The following is a 19,936-nucleotide window of genomic DNA, read 5'->3' on the forward strand; positions in this document are numbered from 1 at the left end:
TTATTTCTTTTGCTCCTTTGAAACTTCCTCTTTTCAGCTCTTAACTCCCTAACCTCCTCATGTACATCACTACCATACTCTTCTTCATCATTATCTCCAACTAATTCTCCTCCAGACTCAATACTATCCTCAATAGAGTAATCATAATCCTCTACTTCTTCTTCTAAAAAATCAGATCTAGCAGGACTAACATCTATGTCATCAGCTACAGCAACACTAGGATCAACAACACTTGGTGTAGCAGCCCTAGATGCAACAGCACTTGATGCAACAACCCTAGATGCAATAACACTTGATGTAAGAGCCCTAGATGCAGCAACACTTGATACAACAACACTATCTACAGTAGTAAAAAGAGGCGTGGTATTGAAAAGAGGTGTGGTTGAAAAAAAAAAGCAGGGTCCTCCACATTTAAATGGTCCTCACCTACCCTAAAGTTAGGCCTAGTGTTAAAAGATGCATCAAATTCCTCCATATCCCCATGAAAACATTTTCTAATAACATGGGGCCCACAACAATTGGCTCATTAACTAAATGGTTGACAACTACCTCCACTTCATCCCCATCTTCCAAGGAACACATCATGTCTAAAATATCCATATCATTATCAACATCTACCAAAATGCCACTGTTAGGTGGTTCAATACTAAGGGTGCAGCTTGTACTATATCTCAATTTTTTTAATATAGTATCTCAACTCAAAATATGACATCTTATCTACATCAACATCCAAAAATTCTATAACTTTCCCACCATTATAAACTGGTTCTCCACTACTTAAATCTAATACCCCACCATGATAACATCTTAGAATAATCAAAGTAAAATCATTCATGTCTTACTTGATGACAATAAAGAATCAAATAAGACATAGTAGCATAACAGAAATATTATGGAAAAAGAAAAAAATGATTTCATGAAAAATAATTGTAACATGCTACAAATTTAACACCTATACAACAAGATATTAATATGCACATGCTATTACACACAATTGATTTCTTAATTTTTCATGTTAGCAGTAAATCGGATAAAAGCCCTAATTTTTAATCATCTACTTAAACAATCAACAAAAATCCTAATTAGATGTAATTATGAGCGTAATATGGTGTTAATCGAACACTTAGACAACATAATAGCAACAAGCACAACTTAATTCCACTGAATTAATTTCTAATTTTTGGGGTTAGTAGTAAACCCTAATTAACTATAAATTAGTTTAGAAAAAAAAACACTCAACACAACAAGATATTAACATGCACATGCTATTACACATAATTGATTTCTTAATTTTTTATATTAACAATAAATCGGAGAAAAGCCCTAATTTTTAATCAACCGACTTTAACAATCAACAAAAAATCCTAATTATATGTAATTATGAACGTAATATGGTTTTAATCGAACACTTAGACAACATAATAGCAAAAAGGCACAACTTAATTTCACTCAATTAATTTCTAATTTTGGGGGTTAGCGTTAAACCCTAATGAAATTTAAATCACTTTAGGAAAAAACACACACCATACTAGATTAAAACACCAACAAGATGATTTATGTTTGAAAATCCACAACCAAAAGTTTAGATTACCACAACCAAAAGTTTAGGATGAAATCGCGAAGTGAGGAGAAAGGAGAGAGGTGAGAGGAAGATGAAAAGTTAAAGATTTTTTGAGAAAATGAAATACTTTGTTTATAAAGAACTAAAAAAGTAGGCGTGGGCCTAGGCGCGTGTATACAAGGATGTGTTATTACTTGGTTGATGTTGACAGATCAGCAATTGGGGGGGGTAATAAATTCAGTAAAAAAATATTTAGGAGGGTAATGGGACTCCCGTGAAGGTTGAGTATGCAGTTGGAATTTTGACTAAAAGTTGGGGGAGGGTGTGTGTGTGGTAATAGATCATTTTCTCATTTTAAATTAAAAATAATTATAAAATAAAATTACTTATTAGAAATAGTTATTTATCACATTAGAATGTTCTAATTGAGGTCGTATCAAGTTTTGAATTGAAAGATGAAATATTTGAATTTGAAGTACATTATCTTTTTAATAAAAAGATTTTCATTATCTTAAAAATAGAAACCCATAATTGAAGAGTTCTAATAGATATTTCGCTATTTCAAACTTATCTCTTTAAAATTTAAATGCTATAAAAGTATATATATAAATATAATTTATTTACATATTAATAAAAGATGAAAATTTCATTAAAATAGAAGTATAAATAAATAATTGTAGTAGTGCATAATAATAATAATAATAATAATAATAATAATAATAATAATAATAATAATAGTAATAATAATAATAATAATACTAATCATAGCAGTAATAATAATAATTATTTTTAAAAAGGTTATTTGTCTTTTAAAAAAGGGAAAAAATTAGATGGCTTATAATATTGTAATAAAAGATTTGAATTAAAATTTAAAATATTTAAATTTTTATATATTAGGTTTCTAGGAGAAAAAAAGGGATTTTCATTAACTTTTTTTTAATGATTTTCATTAACTTAAAACTATGAATTCATAATTAACAAGTTATAAATAAACTCTAACTATATCATAGTCGTAATAATAATAATAATCTACACGTAAATAATACTAGAAGTAATAATAATATTACACACGTGTTACGGTTGTTAGTAGTAGTAGTACATTATTATTATTATTATTATTATTATTTAAGAAAATCTGTAATTAAGCAAATGCACATTTTAAATTTAATTTTGACTTTTTTAATTGAAAAAAAGGGACCATTTTAAACCCAAAAAATTGAAAGATAAATGTAGAGAAACCTATCAGTTATAGGTCATCCATGTTCCATCTAATAAGATAATTGTAGTTTCACTTTGATTTTGAATATAAGTTTATCAATAAGTTGGCTATTTTAATTTTGAAATTTCAAATTTAAAACGTTATTTATATAAAACCATCAACATTCATCATTCCACACAAATATGTTCTTGCTACTATTCATATTTTTTCTTCCTTTTTTTCTCCTCCTAGGTGAGTAGACATATATATTGAAACTTGAAAGTAGGTCACTAACTATTATCATTTAGATGTAAATATTTATATTGCAATTTTGTATATTGTTATTTTATAACACACACACGCACACATATATATATTGGTCATCCTGAAGTTGATTTATTTTAGAGGCAATCAACAGTTATTTGGTGTATTTTATGTGCAATCATTATTGGTTATTTTTCTTCATTTTGTTCTTTGTTAGAAATCGTGTACTTATGGTTTTGGCTTACCTTTTATCGCCTGATACTTTGTGCAATTTTGTGTTAAATTTAAGTTGGTATAAATTTTGATTTATTGTGTTCATGTAATTCTTAATTTATAAGTTTTTGTGGTAGGAGGACTTCTTCGATTATCCTATATTTATGTGTAATACTATTAAAATTTTTTTAGAAAAAATATAAAAAAGGGAGTTAAAAATTATTTTTGATGTCGATATTATAATTTTTTAATGAGCATGATACATTTGTAATGTGTTTATATCTTCAATGAAGATACACTCAAACGAACGGTATAGAATAAACTTTTGACGTAGTTGCTATAGTTGTTTGTTTTTGTTAGTATGTTTATGAAATGTCTTTTATTTGATTGAATGAACTATCATTTCTTAGCAATAATCACATATGTGGAATATATATTTATATTTTGTTATAGTGTATTTTTATCATGGATAAAGAGATTATCGGTAATGTTCATCAGATTTCTCTGAGCAGCAATCAAGATATGTTGTTTATGTTTAATTTAGCTTCTTAATTATTTATTAGTATTTATGATTAATATTGTATTTACCTATTATCATCGATGTAGCTATCATGGATAAAAAGATTACATGTGATCTTCATCATCAGATTTTTCTGAATAACTATCAATATATGTTTTTATGCTTAATTTATTTCTTAATTATTTTATTATTATTTATTATTAATATTATATTTATTTTTTGTCACAGACACATCTAAGGAATATGAAGTTTCCACGGATATGATGTACGTAAATATTTTAAAAATGTAAATGAATATTTGAGAAATCAACAAGTAAAATGGAGGCTCGAAATATATAAAGGAGATTTACCAGATCAGTTTCATAAAGAATGAATGTAAATATATTTGTATGTACATGAATATTATTATGTCACAACTTTTTATCTTAATAAATTTCTCTTAAGCATAAAGGTGACTCTGGAACAATACTACATTTACATACCACAATAATATTAATAATTATTTAATATTTAATATTTTATATTTTATTATTTTAAAATATGATAAATATATTATGATTAAAGAAATACTATTATTTTTTTCCATATCAAAACATCTACAATAATTGTAATTATGATTAGTTATTAAGTATTAGTTATAATTTCACTATTAACACATATTTTAAATATTTCAAGATCAATTTAAAATATATCAGCGTGATCAATAAAAATTAATTAATTTTATTATTTCAATATGAATTAGATAATATTTTTAATAAATATTTTTATAAAAATATTCCGCGCATCACGCGGGTATTTATACTAATTTAGGTAAAAGCAAAAGTCATAAATATCTCACAAATACAAAAACAACTAAAAACACAATGAATGCTTTTCTAGGTAACTCTATCCTTTCTGAATCAATATTATTTAAACTTGAATATGTATGAACCTATTTAAGTGAAATAACAAAGTGAAGTGATTAAAATACCTATGAACTATGGGTGGATTATCATTATTTTAATTCTCAAACTACTTCCAACAATTAAAACACTCCTCAACTTGACTAAACAAACTTAAAAACACCTTGATCTATCACATGATATATCAAGTAGTTTCAACTTCATTTGAGCGCATAATGAACTTATAAAATAAGCCACATGAACAACTATAAATGGTAAAAACGTCATTTTTGTTATAAAATATAAAGTAACAACTTCAAGAATAAATAGAGAGAGAAGAGAGGAGGCTTCTTTATTTCTCTTGAGGGATGAGAGATCATAAGATTGAGGATAAAATGAACAAAACCCCTCTATTTATAGGGGAAAATACTCCTAGTTTCTCTCGAAAAGATAGATGTTTCATATCCTAATAGATATCAACTAGATTTTGATAGATCTTATCTAAATTCTTGATAGACATCACTATGATGTAAATACATTCATAACAATCCTCCTTGAATGTCTAATTAATAGATAATGTGCCTCGTTAAAACCTTACTAAAAAAAACCTAGTAGGAAAAAAATTTAGTAAAGGAAAAAGAGTATACATATCTAATAATACGCATTTCGGCTGCCTCATTAAAAACCTTACAAGGAAAACCCAGTGGGACAAAACCTTGAAAGGAAAAAAGAGTACAACATGTACTTGCTCCCCCGACGAGATCATCAATGAACTTTGCATCCCGATCTTGTGCACTATCATCTTAAAAGTTGCAGTTGGAAGAGACTTGGTTAATAAATCAGCCACATTACCACTTGAATGAATCTGTTGCACATTAATATCACCATTCTTTTGTAGCTTATGTGTATAGAAAAGCTTTGGCGGAATGTGCTTCGTTCTATCTCCTTTAATGCATCCTCTCTTAAGTTGTTCTATCCATGCTGCAATATATTCATATAAAATCATGGGTACTTTGTCACATTTCAAACCATATTTTTATCAAATGAGATGTATCACGGACCTCAACCACAGACATTCTCGGTTCGCTTCATAAATAACTATTATGTCAGTATGATTCGATGAAGTAGCTACGATAGACTGCTTTGTATATCTCCAAGATATGGCAGTACCACCCCATATGAACGCATAACCTATTTGAGACCGAACTTTTTGTGAGTCAGATAAGTATCCAACATCAACATGATCAATAAGATTGCGACTGCGATCTTGCTAACAAATTAACTGAAAATGCTATATCAAGCCTTGTAGTATTTGCAAGATACATGAGTGCACCAACTACACTAAGATATGGTACTTCATAACCAATTCAATTCGGTATATTTCTCATGTTAGCAGACAATCTATTATTGCTTTTGAAAAATCTCCAAGAGTTTCAATAATTTTCAAGCTATAAGCTTATACAATATAAGGATTATAAATAAGTTTCCCAGAAACTTTTATATGCTTCAAACATTTTGAATTCTTAAAAATTTTTTATATAAATTTTGTCGAGTGACAATATTCAATATTTCATGTGTGACATCTTCAAGTGTCTGGATTGCAAATCAAATAAGTTTTATGCTTACCAAGATGCATCCTTTCACGTTACTTGATAAATATTTCTACGTCAGTATGCTTAAATATATGTAGAATTCAGATCCTCATAATCTTTTACAATATTGCGCCAATATTGTATCAAAGATATCATTGATGATGTATTATTTTTTATCGGTTCACATTATGACATAACATTTTGAGATTGCATCGCTTCATTATTTTCAAGTATGTGAACCTCTCATAAGGCTTCATGAAGTGTTATGTCGTATGCTCTTTAAGAGCACATTGCCTTCTTATTATGATTATTTGCTCCTCATACTTTTCAAGGATTATTTCATTTGGAATTGATTGGTCTACCATGCTTCACGCATGCATAGACTTTGTCCTTTAGGGACACAAAATAGGAGCACTTGCAGCTTAAATATAAGATGCTTTGGGCATTTGACTTGAATTATCTTTTGAATAAGAATCTGATGATAATTCTTAACATATTTCGTAGCTGCTTATAATCTCCCCCTTATGTTAGGAAAACTAACATACATCCTCCATCTATTTTGAGGGATCCATCTTTGTGCATTATGGTATATTCATTAGTCATATACCGCACATCAAAATTATTAGATGGAGAACGTGTGGTTCCTAACTCAGAACCAACTTTGAATGAAAATTAATCATAATTTATTGGTTTGATGCATACAAGTACTTTTGTATATAATATTTTAAACTAACACATGAAGTTTTTATTCTCATAAGTAATGGTTCATCTACGAAGGCATTCAATGTCAAACCGACATTATCAAGATGAATTGTCTTGATTACACAATCTGAAAATTATGTTCTTAACTCAATTTTATTGAGCAACAACTTTATGAATGTCAAACTGCAGGTTGACAATAAACGTACAAGTAATGATCTTATATTGATGTATCTTAATAGATCACATGACTGGTGAACGGGCCCATATTCACCTTTATACTTTTTAGATTTTGAGGGATCAAATTCCAATATTAGTTGGTCCAACCAACTTATCATGAGAACAAACAACATTAAAAGTTCACGAAGAATTTTCTAGTTTCTTAATATATGTTTAATACTCACTATTGTAATGCTCCAAGAGTACACCCTGGACATTACACGGTGCTTACAGTCCCTAGGGACCACAAGCTAACCCATGAGCTGGTACCTGTTGTGATCACTGAATAATAATATCATAATTATGAAAAATATCTGATATTGCCATAAGGTTTTATCACTAAATTATAACACCCCGATTCTCTGAACCAGAATGCTACACGATGCTCATGACCCCGAGGGACCACAAGCTAACCCATGACTGATATCTGTACCTGTATATTGCAAATCATGATATAATAATACGGAATACATAGAACTGTAAGGCCATAAGGTTCAACTGAATACAATCATGTGGGTGAATACCCAAAATAACTCAATCTGAACGTAAATCTGAACATAAATCTGAAAGCTTCTAAACTATCTAAATAAGAAGTTGAAGGAACATGTCTCCAACTAAATCCATAAAACTGAACTGAAAAAATAAATAAAAAATCAAATCATATTGTCCTCGAATCAATGAGGACTCATTGTGTCTCTGCGACTGGAATGCTACCACTACTGCTGGGCTGGAGCTCATGTCTCAGAACCTATGGTGTAACATAAAAAGAAAGAACCATAGCGCAAATGCATCAGTACAACTGGAGTACTGAGTATACGAGGAAGGTAGGCTGAACATAAAAGGTTTCATGCATGAACAACACTGACGGACTAATATGAACGTGGGAGTGCAAACACACATATATAGAAATTGGGATCGTGAATATGTGATAGCATGACCTATAAGCTAATACATTGTTTGCTGATAACTGTCATGACTGATACTGAAACTGATAACATGGACGACTATATCTGACAGTCCTGTATCTACTAAAATCTGAAGAACGCCCTGAGTTCTTTTACTAAGACTAACACTAAAACTGTGGGAAGTAGTGTTTAACTGAAATGCCCCATGTATGTCGTTATGGCTAAGCTGGGGTCCAATCTCTGCCCCGACTGGAGAGGTGTCAATGCCGTGCCACGGGTAAGGACAGCCTGTGAGTGACCCTTATCTGGCAAGTACTCAATGAGAACGGTGGGAACCCTAAACTGACGGGTTAAGATGTCTCAACCTACGCTGGCTACGTAGTTCTGGAACACAAGGATGACTACTAAGAATCATACCCTGAACTGCCGAGTGAGTTCCCATCCTTGGGTTCACTCAGTGCGAACCTCTACTCTCATCTGGAGGGACTGGACATGAATAACTGATTGTGCATGACTTAATCTTACTGAATTCCATTGACTGGCGGAATATTACTGATATCTGACAACTGACTAAGATCATGAGGTTTTCTTGAGTCCTATGACTGACTGAAGTCTATAGAATCATAGCTTGAGTTCAGATATCGTGAAACATGACATGGATCTAGGCACACAGCTATAGTTTTTGGGTACAAGTACCCCCAGGACTCGATGGACGGAAACTGACACACATGACTGACTTGATCATAAGAGTAGAGTCCATAATTTATAATATCATAAGTAGGGATCTCATACTAAGCATGATTATCAACAATGCATTGCATGGAAAGGATTTCATATCACATGGAAGTACTTGCACAATCTTAATATCATGTTCATTGCATAATCATATTGGCAACACATACCAATAGTATGGAAGTTCATGTGGATTGCATGGTTATCATACATCTTGTTCATAAGTAGGATATGTAAGTAAACATAGCATAATCTCATAATAATAGTTCATGAGTATTCCAACAACATTTACAAGGCACATTATCAACATAGAAGTCATTGGAACGTAAGGGCATATCATGAATCCTTCACTTAGTCACAATTTAGTTATATTGCATGATTTCTAGTTTCTTAGGAATTTTATCAAACACCTTACATGCACATCTTAAGAATAGGTGAAATCATCAAATTATACATCATGAACAACCAAATTTATATGTTTCCAACTCATATGATATCATGTAATTCAAAAGAATATATAAAGATTCCATCTTGGGAATCACCCAATATCAACAACATGATCATCAACACCCAACAATATAGAAATCATACTTTATAATGAAAAAGAGGGTTTTTGAGCTTTATGGATGAAAGGGATCCATAAATCAACTCACGCATACCTTAGAAGAAAGATTCTTGATGATTGATGGAGGAATTTCCTTGAAATCGGATCTTCAAGCTTAGTTACGCAACCCTAGTTGTTTTTCTCTTTTAGTGCTCTTGGATGATGAGCTTTGAGATGATAATAGGGTTGTAATATGTTTAGAAGCTATATATTTCGTTGTGAAGTTTAGGGACGTGTAAGGAGTGTTAAAAGACTTAAGTACCCTTAAAATAACTCAAAACGGAGTGTTTTTGGCACCTGGAACTGACTTAGGCGGCGCCCAAGTGATTGCCTAAGCTAGGTTGGGCGGCGCCTAACCAATCGCCTATGTTTGGGTTGAGCGGGGCCTAACCAATCGCCTATCCTTACTGTCTCTCACGAAAATGGGCATAACTTTTTGCTAGGGTATTGGATTAAGGCGAAATTGGTATCGTTGGAAAGCTAATTCGATTCTCTAGAATTTGGTGGGTCTAAATCAGCCAAAATAACACATTAACATTGAGTTATACTCATTCAAAGATGACCCTTGCAAAATCGAACACTAAACTTGATGGATTCAGAAACTCTTAGCTTGTATTACCTTAAGTGACTCATATGAACATGCTCAATGCATCATAAGCTATCCTATCACTAGGATATTCATTGTAAGTCATGTACTCAAGTATGAATCACAGGATAGGAGATTTCATATGTAGGAATACTTATTCACTTCCTAGCTTATAAACATGCGGGGTATTACATAAATCAATACTGAAATATGAATTTATAGAAAAATTGACTGAATCTGATTAAATACTGATAAACTAACATGTCAATTGAAGATCAGAATACTGAATAACTAATGTAATATCTGAAAAAGCCTCTAAAACTGACTGACTGAATATGGGTTGATGGGACAGGCCCCCAACTAACTCTGCTAATTACTGAAATAGAGATATGAAGTAAAATAATCTGTCCTTGAATAATGAGGACTCACCACTGCTACTGTACTGCTGATAGCCTGAGAAGTGAAGTCTAAGTGCGGTCCGAGAACTGAGCGTCAACACCTATGATATAATACATCATAGCGCAAAAGAAAGGTATGCGATCAGTACTTTGAATGTACTGCTATGTTAAATGAGGTAGATTGATATGAATGGTTTTATGAATAGAACTAATAATTAACTGAATATGCATATAAAACATGGAGTACTGAGTAGAGAATATAGAATCTGTAGACACTGAAAATATAGGGAATCTATAAATACCGAGTATGCATGACAGTTTGTAAACTTAGGAGATAATCTCGAGAACATATATTACATGGAAATAATCCACAACTAAATACTATTACAGACCTTATAATAAACTTAGGAGAAAAAGTTCAAAAGGAAAATACAAAAATATTAAAAACTCTAGAGATATTAGAAGACCTGCAAAACAAACAAAAGAATTTGTTAAGTAAAATAGAATTAAATTTTGATTTCCTAAAGAACCAACAAGCAGAATTAGACAAAAAATTCAAAGTTTTAATTAATAAAGACAAGGGTAACCTAGAAAATCTTGAAATAAAGCTAGTGTTACAAGAAGTACGAAAAGAAATTAACCAAAAAAGACATATAATACTCTCATGAATGCTATACTACAAGATAAACTTTATCTAGCAATATTACAAAAGGCAACAAAAATTCAACCAAATCCCGAAGGATTATCAGATCATCAACCCCAAGGAAAAGCAGACTCTTTAATCATAAAAAAAATAAGATTATAATTTTATTACTATTAGAACTTAATAAAAACATAAAAGAAGAAAAACAAAAAGACAGTCAAGACGACAAAAATATAGAAGAATTAATAAAACAGCTAAATAAGATAGAAATAATCCCTCAAAAAGAATTAAAAGAAGCTAAAATAACTAAACCAAAACCATTGACCTTTTTAAAGCATCCCCAAGTAGATCAAGACGAAGTTTTACCCAAGAAAGATTAACAACAAACATGTTATCAAGAATTATAAATAGACCCAAAATGAATTCAAGAAAACAGCTAGAAGAAATAGTAGACGTACACAAAGATATACAACTTTTTCAACAAAATAAATTAAAATTATTAAGTGCTAAGACTTATACAATGAAAGAATGTTTTCAATGGCACAATTATATAAACATTATAGGGAAGAGCAATTATGCGTAATTGAAAATGATAGTGCTAGTATAAATTTAATAAGTCCAAAATCTTTAAGATAGATTGAAAAATCAAATATGAGCCTCATGCATGTGGGACTCATAGTAGTAGGTTTAAAAGGCCTAACTAGGAAAAATTTAGGAACTAAGGTATTAGTTACAATATATGATAATAGATGGCCAAACTTGAGAAGATCCATAATAGGAATAACAAAAGTAGACATGTCAACAAATGGAGGACTTTTTTATTGTAGTCCAGATTATATGATAAACTCTGTAGAATTTGGAAAAAAATATAAAGATAGGAATCTAGACTAAAGGATATGAAGAAGTGAATAGTGGTAATAATTTACTAATATGTGTAGGATTTATAGGAAAACTTGCCACTAATAGTAGTATAAAATTTAATCTAAAGATAGATGATGTAGTAAGTTTAATGAGAAATAAAGGTATTAAATTAATGATACCCCTAAAGATAAATCCAAAAGACTATGCAAGACTAGAATGGAACTTAGAAAAATTTACCAAAAAAGAAATACTAGAACCAACCGATCATTTAATATATATAAACAATAAAGGAGAAGCTTCAATAAGATTCACAGACTACCAATACACAAATAAAAAAAAAGCTGAGGAAGAGATTGAAAAATGTGAGAACACTAATTTTATGAATATAGAAATATTAGAAGAAGGTTTTGAAGTTAATAAGGCTATAATAAAAGCAGAAGCCCTATACGAAATAAATATCAATAGCGTATTTAAATGCACAAATTATAAATTAGGAAACTTAAAACTTGAAGAAATGAAAGAGCATTTTATAAAATGAGAATTAAGAACAGATAATTATGGTTATACATGTAAAAATAAACTAAAAGGTGAAGACTCAGAATCAATTTATAGTATAGACGAAAGTATAAAAGAATTTATGGAAAGTGCAGCAAGCACTGCAAACCCTTTTTAGAGAACAACCAGTATGCAAAACGTACCATTAACGATAGGAAATTTACTAAGATATAGAGTATTTAGACCAAACCTAGACAATCAAGCAGAACAGGACATAAAACCTAAAGGAAAAAGAATGCCAATAGAAGAACCCATTAGATTACAAGAAGGAGGTAATAAAGGAAAAATTTTAAACTTGTCAGCTCATGACCCTCAGGCATGGAATCATGTAATAGACATATGGGAAATATAGTTATAACAGACTATATACGACATATACAAGGTAATCAAGAACCAGAAGCAGAAATTATGTATAGGTATCTAGAAACATTTCTAGGAGAAAGTACTAAAACACTTTCAGAAGCATATAAGCAATTATTACCACAAGATTTTCAAGAATTAATAGAATTAGGCTCAAATCCCTAAAATTTTGTAAACAAAGTACATACTCTACTAACATGCCAGGATCCCAATAGTAGATTAGTAGTATTACATCAAAGAGCTATAATAAGTTTAGTACAATTAAGCATTAATCATTGGTCAAGGATTAAAGAATTTATGAATGACTATTTCTATTTTTGTACAATTAGTGGTAACTCGTTCGATCAGACTCTAGGAGCAAGATTATTTAATAAATTACCAGGAGCTATAGTAAGAGAAATAGAAGAAAAATGATCCAAAAGAGAAGGAGTAATACAAAACCCTAACAACCCATGGTCAATAGGACAAAGAATACATGTAATGGATATATTACAAGAAAAATGTACAAATATATAGATACAAAAACAATTAAAAATAAGTGATACAAATTTTTGTAAGACAATATATACCACACAACATTATGACCAAGATTATAAAAAGAAAAAATATAAAAAGATATATAAAAAAAATTATCGCCCTAAGAAGAAATCTTACTTAAGGAAATCAAATGCGAGAAAACCATACTTAGATAAGAATAAACATGTAAGAAAATATAACATCGGTAAAACCTATAAAAATAAATTAGAATATTTTACTTGCGGAAGTATAGAGCATTTAGCAAATACTTGTCCAAAAAGAATCAATAATAGATCTAGGAATGCACAATTAATAGAAGATGTAAATGAAAATTTAATAAATTTAGATAAATATATGTCAGATAATGGAAGTATATACTCTACTAGGAGTTTGAAAATTCTTGAAGAAGAAAAGGATAAATCTGATTCTTCAGACTCTGGAGAAGAGGAATTTATAAATGAAATAGGCTTAGAAAAAAATGAAATTAGACTTTTATGATTTAGTAAATTTGATAGAAGAATGTGAACAGGATTTTGAAGAAGAAAAAGGATTAGACTGTAACTAGTGTTGTTTTTTTAATTGGTTTCCAAGTAAAAAGAATAGAGCAAAGTGTAGAAAATGTTACAAGGAAGGATGCATAAAATGCATAGAAAAAACTTAAAGAATCTTAGAAACTAAAAAATCAATAAATAATTTAAATAAACTTCCCAACCAAGAACCAATAACTAGAACAACAGAAGATAGAATATTAGAATTAGAAGAAAGACTAAAAAGATTAGAGATAAGAGTATACAGTAAAGAAATAATTAAAGAAGAAGACTTATAGAGGTAGAATTATTAAATACATCTGTTGAAAATAATAAAGTTAAAAAATTAATAAATGTACCATTTGAAGGAATGGTATGTAATGAAGAAAAGAAAATTAGTACTGTCAAGGTTTTAACAAGAATAAAAATTCAAGACTATGAGTTCGAGACTTTAGCTATAGTTGATTCAGGATGTACATAGAGCATTTTAAATAGTAGAATTTTACCAGCAAAACTAATTAAAAAATTGCCAAAACCTCAAGAATCCATGCAAATGGACGAAACATATAATACCTATACAGACTATATACCAAAAGCAAAAATAAGTTTTATTAATACTTGTGAAATATTCTACCAACCATCGTATATACTTAATGAAATACTAGTTAGAAACTTAAACATAAAGATAGACTTTGTGTTAGGATTAGATTTTATGATGCAAAATAACGGCGGATGTTTTGTTACAAAAAATTGGGTAATATTCGCTAGTAATATCACTAACTCACCAGTACAGACACAACCTACTTTAACTAAATATCATTTTCTTAAGGATAAACCAGATCAAAACTTAGACGACCAAATAAAACCCGAAATGCCATTAGAATGCGATAAAGAAGAAAATTGTACATGTAATGATAATAAAAAAGCAACAATGTATGAAGAATTACAAGATTTATTAGTAGTAGAAGAAATAGAAAAAGACTATACTTTAATAGAAGTGGATATAGAATTATACAATTTTAAGAAGGGTATACAACCGATAGGAGTAATAAAAGATCAAAAGGACCTAGAAAAAATTATACAAATCCTAGACAAACTATAGATAATCGGAGAAAAACCTTGCAACATTGGGACTCCAATCAAATTACCTGTAAATTAGAAATAATTAATCCAGAATATACTATAAAAACAACATCTATAGAAGCTACAAATGAAGACCTTAAATACTTTGAAATAAAAATAAAAGAGCTATTAGAATTTGGAATAATTAGAAGATTTACATCAAGACATAGTTCAATAGCTTTCATAGTAAGAAACTATAGTGAAACAGTAAGAGGAAAAGATAGAATGGTAATAAATTACAAAAGACTAAATTATAATACTGTAATGGATGGGTATAAGTTACCAGACAAAAATAGAATTAATAAATAGAATACAAGGAAGAAAAATATTTAGTAAATTTGATTGTAAATCGGGATATTGGCAAATTAAAATGCATGAAGATAGTATAGAATAGAAATCTTTCACATGCCTAGAAGGACATTTTGAAGCCGGTCATGCCGTTTGGATTAAAAATGGCTCCTCCAATTTTTCAAAGAAAAATAGATAGTATTTTTAGAGATTATAAAAATTTTGTATTGGTTTATATAGATGATATTGTAGTTTTTAGTAATAATATGAGAGAACATTTAGGACATTTACAACACGTTTTTAAATTATTTGTAGATAATGGAATAATAATAAGTAGAAAGAAAATAGAATTATGTAAAAATAGTATTAATTTTTTAGGAGTAGTTATTGGAGATGGCAGAATAAAATTACAATAATACATAGCTAAAAAAGTCTTAGAAATGCCAGATAAATTAAATAAGACTAAAGATTTACAAAATTTTTTAGAACTTTTAAATTATGCTAGAGCTTTTATTAAAGACATAAAATTAGTCCAACAACTTAAAAGCATGATACAAGACATCCCAGACTCAACAGGCCAAAAAACCTTTAATACTGAAGACATAAAATTAGTCCAACAACTTAAAAACATGATACAAGACATCCCAGAGTCAACGTTACCATTAGAAACAGATTATTTAATAGTCAAGACAGATGGAAGCCTTCAAGGATGGGGAACAGTATTAAAAGCAAAGCCTAACAAATATAGTGACAAAAAAAATGAGAAAATATGTGCTTATTCAAGTGGAAAATATAAATAAAAGGGCAGGTTAAATAGCATAGATGCAGAAACACTAGCAATAATTTACGGCTTAAATAGTTTCAAACTTTACATATTAAATAAACTAGAAATACTAGTAAGAGCAGACTGCGAGGCCAAAGTAAAATTCTATCAGAAAATAAAAGAGAAGAATAGTAGTAAAAGGAGGTGGCTAAATTTCCTAGATGCCACTTCAATTAATAATATTGTTCTAGAACATAGTAAAGGTCAAGATAATAACCTAGCAGATTAGCTAAGTCGACTGATAAAAGAAGACAACTAGCAATTTTTGTTTTAGTATGTATACAGGCAAAGACAAAGGAAAGGCGGAAGCCTCATCCTCTCAAGACTACTTAAACAAATTACTAAGCAACACTCATTATAGGTCACTAACATTGTTGGAACATCCAAAATTAGAAAGACTGATCTTCAGACCTCATAATCTTGCCAATTATGAGCCATCCAATCTGACTTTCAAGTTGAAACCAGATGTAAGGGTGGACAAACGATAGATTTTCCTGATCGATAATTTATGGATCTCCTACAACAAGACAGAAAAAGACATTAGATACTTTATTTTAGTCCTGAATGCTCTAAGTTATTATTTTACTAAGAAAAATAGCACTAACAGATTTAAATTTTATGTTGTTCTCAGGGGAAAGACACAAGGAGTATTTAAGACATGGACAGAGGTAATGGATTCTATAAAAGACTATACAACCCCTCTCTATAAAGGCTTTGATGATTTAACAGAGGCTTTAGATTATGCCAGTATAAATTTAGGGCTAAATTATTTTATTATCCCTGCTTTAGTACCATAAATGTAAAAAATTCTTCAATATAATATTAAAAAATATAGACAAAATTATATTTTGTGATCATTGTTCCTCTATGAATGCAACTTTTAAAAGACTAAATCACACAAATGAGGTTTTAAGACAAGATCATAAGAACCTTGTAAATGAAAAAGGACAAATGTTAGAACATATAAGTATTTTACAAGACTGTATAAAGATTCTTCATTTTGAACTTTCACAACAGACTCATCCAATTTATGAGACTCAAATTTTTTTAATGAATTCTCCATCTTCTTCAAAAATAAAAAATCCCACTGTATCAGGTAAAGATACAGCTAGTCCAGCTCAAACGGTAGTTGGTAAAGACTTATCAAATTCGTTAATGGGTGTACATTCCCTAATGAATGTAGAAAGACCTACTGTATAGGGTAATGATACAACTAGTTTAGCTCAAACGGTGGCTGGTAAAGACTTAACAAATCCGTTGACGGCTGACACTTTGCCAAAAAGTGTAGGGAGAATACTCCCAGCCAGTTTTAGGACCACAGGTACTCAGACCATAGACGAAAGGAGTTTTTCTCAGACTAAGAAAGGTTTCTTCTTGAGAAAAAAGAAAAATGAAAAAAGAAATATAGAAAAAATGGTAGTAGACTCTATAAAAAAATTATTAGCAGAACAACTACCCAAAGAAATAGCAATAAATCCAAAACCGCCAGAGCCAAGACCCAGAATTTTCTTAATTCCAAGAGAAGATACAAAATCACCTATAATAGGAACAAGATTGGGACTATCAGACAGAGACAGTGATGAATATGAACGAGACTACAACTCATCCATGGATCAATTTGCGCAAAACCCAAATGTCGATGAAGATTAAGGAATGGAGTTTGATTCAAAAGCATTACATAATATTGATATGTAAGCAATGAAGATATCCACGAAAGACAAAATTACAGACGTATGTAATAATGTAACAGATAAATAAATAGATGGAGAAAGTAAAGACATAGCCATGTGATCGTGGGCCCCACCCAAGTTGTCAAAAGTCTTACTAAAGTCTTATAAAATGGATTTGAAAATCATAAAGAGTATTTGAAGTCCACAAATGCCTATAAATACCCCCCTTTGGAATACTTAAACATAAGTAGATAGAGAGAAAAAATCAAGAGTGAGAAAGTTCTTAGTTTTTCATAAAGCTCTTAGTTTACAAAGTTTGTAAGTTAGTTCTTCAACAAAAGAAAGAGTGTAAAAAAAAGCCTATATTAGTTCTTCATTTTCCAGTAGCTGCCAAGTTTTCAGGGGACTCCCGAAAGGGAAACCTCACTTCTTCCTTAAGTCACGTAAGTAGTAGTTACATAGATCTTTGTATTTTTCTCCCAAGTTTGTAAATTATGTTTGAATCAATCAAGTTCATTTTTTATTTCAGTTGTGTTTTTAATAGTATAAGATCTGGATCGCCGGTGGTTTACCACTAGTTTTTTGATCTTGTAAAATTCATTACTTATTAGTACATATTTAATCATTAATAGATGTGTACATATTTAATTATTGGTAGATATGGCTTTAATATTATAAGATCTGGATCGCCGGCGGTTCACCGCCAGTTTTCTGGTCTTGTAAAATTAGTAAACTACTTATAAACATACCCCTAGTATATGGTTATTCTCTCAGTATTTTAGCAATAACGATAGATTAATCTATAAATTTTTAGGAATTTGAAAAGTTCGCAAAAGATTAAAAAGGACTATTGTTATTCTCCCGGGGTGTGACTAAAGAAGATATTGCTAAAATACCTAAAATTGAAGAGAAAGAGATGAATATGGTATAAATTAAAAAAAAATCAAAAAATAAAACACATCCGCATTAACTCTGCCTTATTTTCTCATATCCACTAACCTGCTTTAGTTACTTGTTTATATTACTTTGCTTATAACATTTACTAAGACTTGATTATTAATTATTTGCTTTGTTTATATATCTATCTTTTTATTATTATATCTATCTGTTTATTATATCTACCTGTTCATATCTACATCTATCAACAATTAAATATTATTATCTATATTATATCTATCAGTCCATATTATATCTACCTAGATTCTGGACTTATTAAATTTATACTAGCACTATCATTTCCAATTACGCATAATTGTTGTTCCCTATAATATTTATATAATTGTGCCATTGAAAACATTCCTTCATTGTATAAAGTCTTAACACTTAATAATTTTAATTTGTTTTGTTGAAAAAGTTGTATAGCTTTGTCTACGTCTACTATTTCTTCTAGCTGTTGTTTTGAATTCATTTTGGGTCTATTTATAATTCTTGATAACATGTTTTTTGTTAATCTTTCTTGGGTAAAACTTAGTCTTGATCTACTTGGGGATTCTGAAAAAAGGTCCATGATTTTGGTTTAGTTATTTTAGCTTCTTTTAATTCTTTTTGAGGGGTTATTTCTAATCTTTTTAGTTGTTTTATTAATTCTTCTATATTTTTGTCGTCTTGACTGTCTCTTTGTTTTTCTTCTTTATGTTTTTATTAAGTTCTAATAGTAATGAAATTATACTATTATTTTGTTTTATGATTAAAGAGTCTACTTTTCCTTGGGATTGATGATCTGATAATCCTTCAGGATTTGGTTGAATTTATGAAGCCTTTTGTAATATTGCTAGATAAAGTTTATCTTGTAGTATATCATTCATGAGAGTATTATATGTCTTATTTGGTTAATTTCTTTTCGTACTTCTTGTAATGCTAGCTTTATTTCAGGATTTTCTAGGTTACCCTTGTCTTTATTAATTAAAACTTTGAATTTTTTTGTCTAATTCTACTTGTTGGTTCTTTAGAAAATCAAAATTTAATTCTATTTTACTTACCAAATTCTTTTGTTTGTTTTGCAGGTCTTCTAATATCTCTAGAGTTTTTAATATTTTTGTATTTTCCTTTTGAACTTTTTGTCCTAATTTTATTACAAAGTTTGTAATAGTATTTAGTTGTGGATTATCTCCATGTAATATATGTTCTCCGCTGTTAAAATTACACTTAATAAGAGAACTATCTTTTAAACGTCTGTATTTCTTTTCAGCTTGGATTGTT

Source organism: Capsicum annuum, chromosome 12, assembly GCF_002878395.1.
Source record: "Capsicum annuum cultivar UCD-10X-F1 chromosome 12, UCD10Xv1.1, whole genome shotgun sequence".
Classification (NCBI taxonomy): Eukaryota; Viridiplantae; Streptophyta; class Magnoliopsida; order Solanales; family Solanaceae; genus Capsicum; species Capsicum annuum.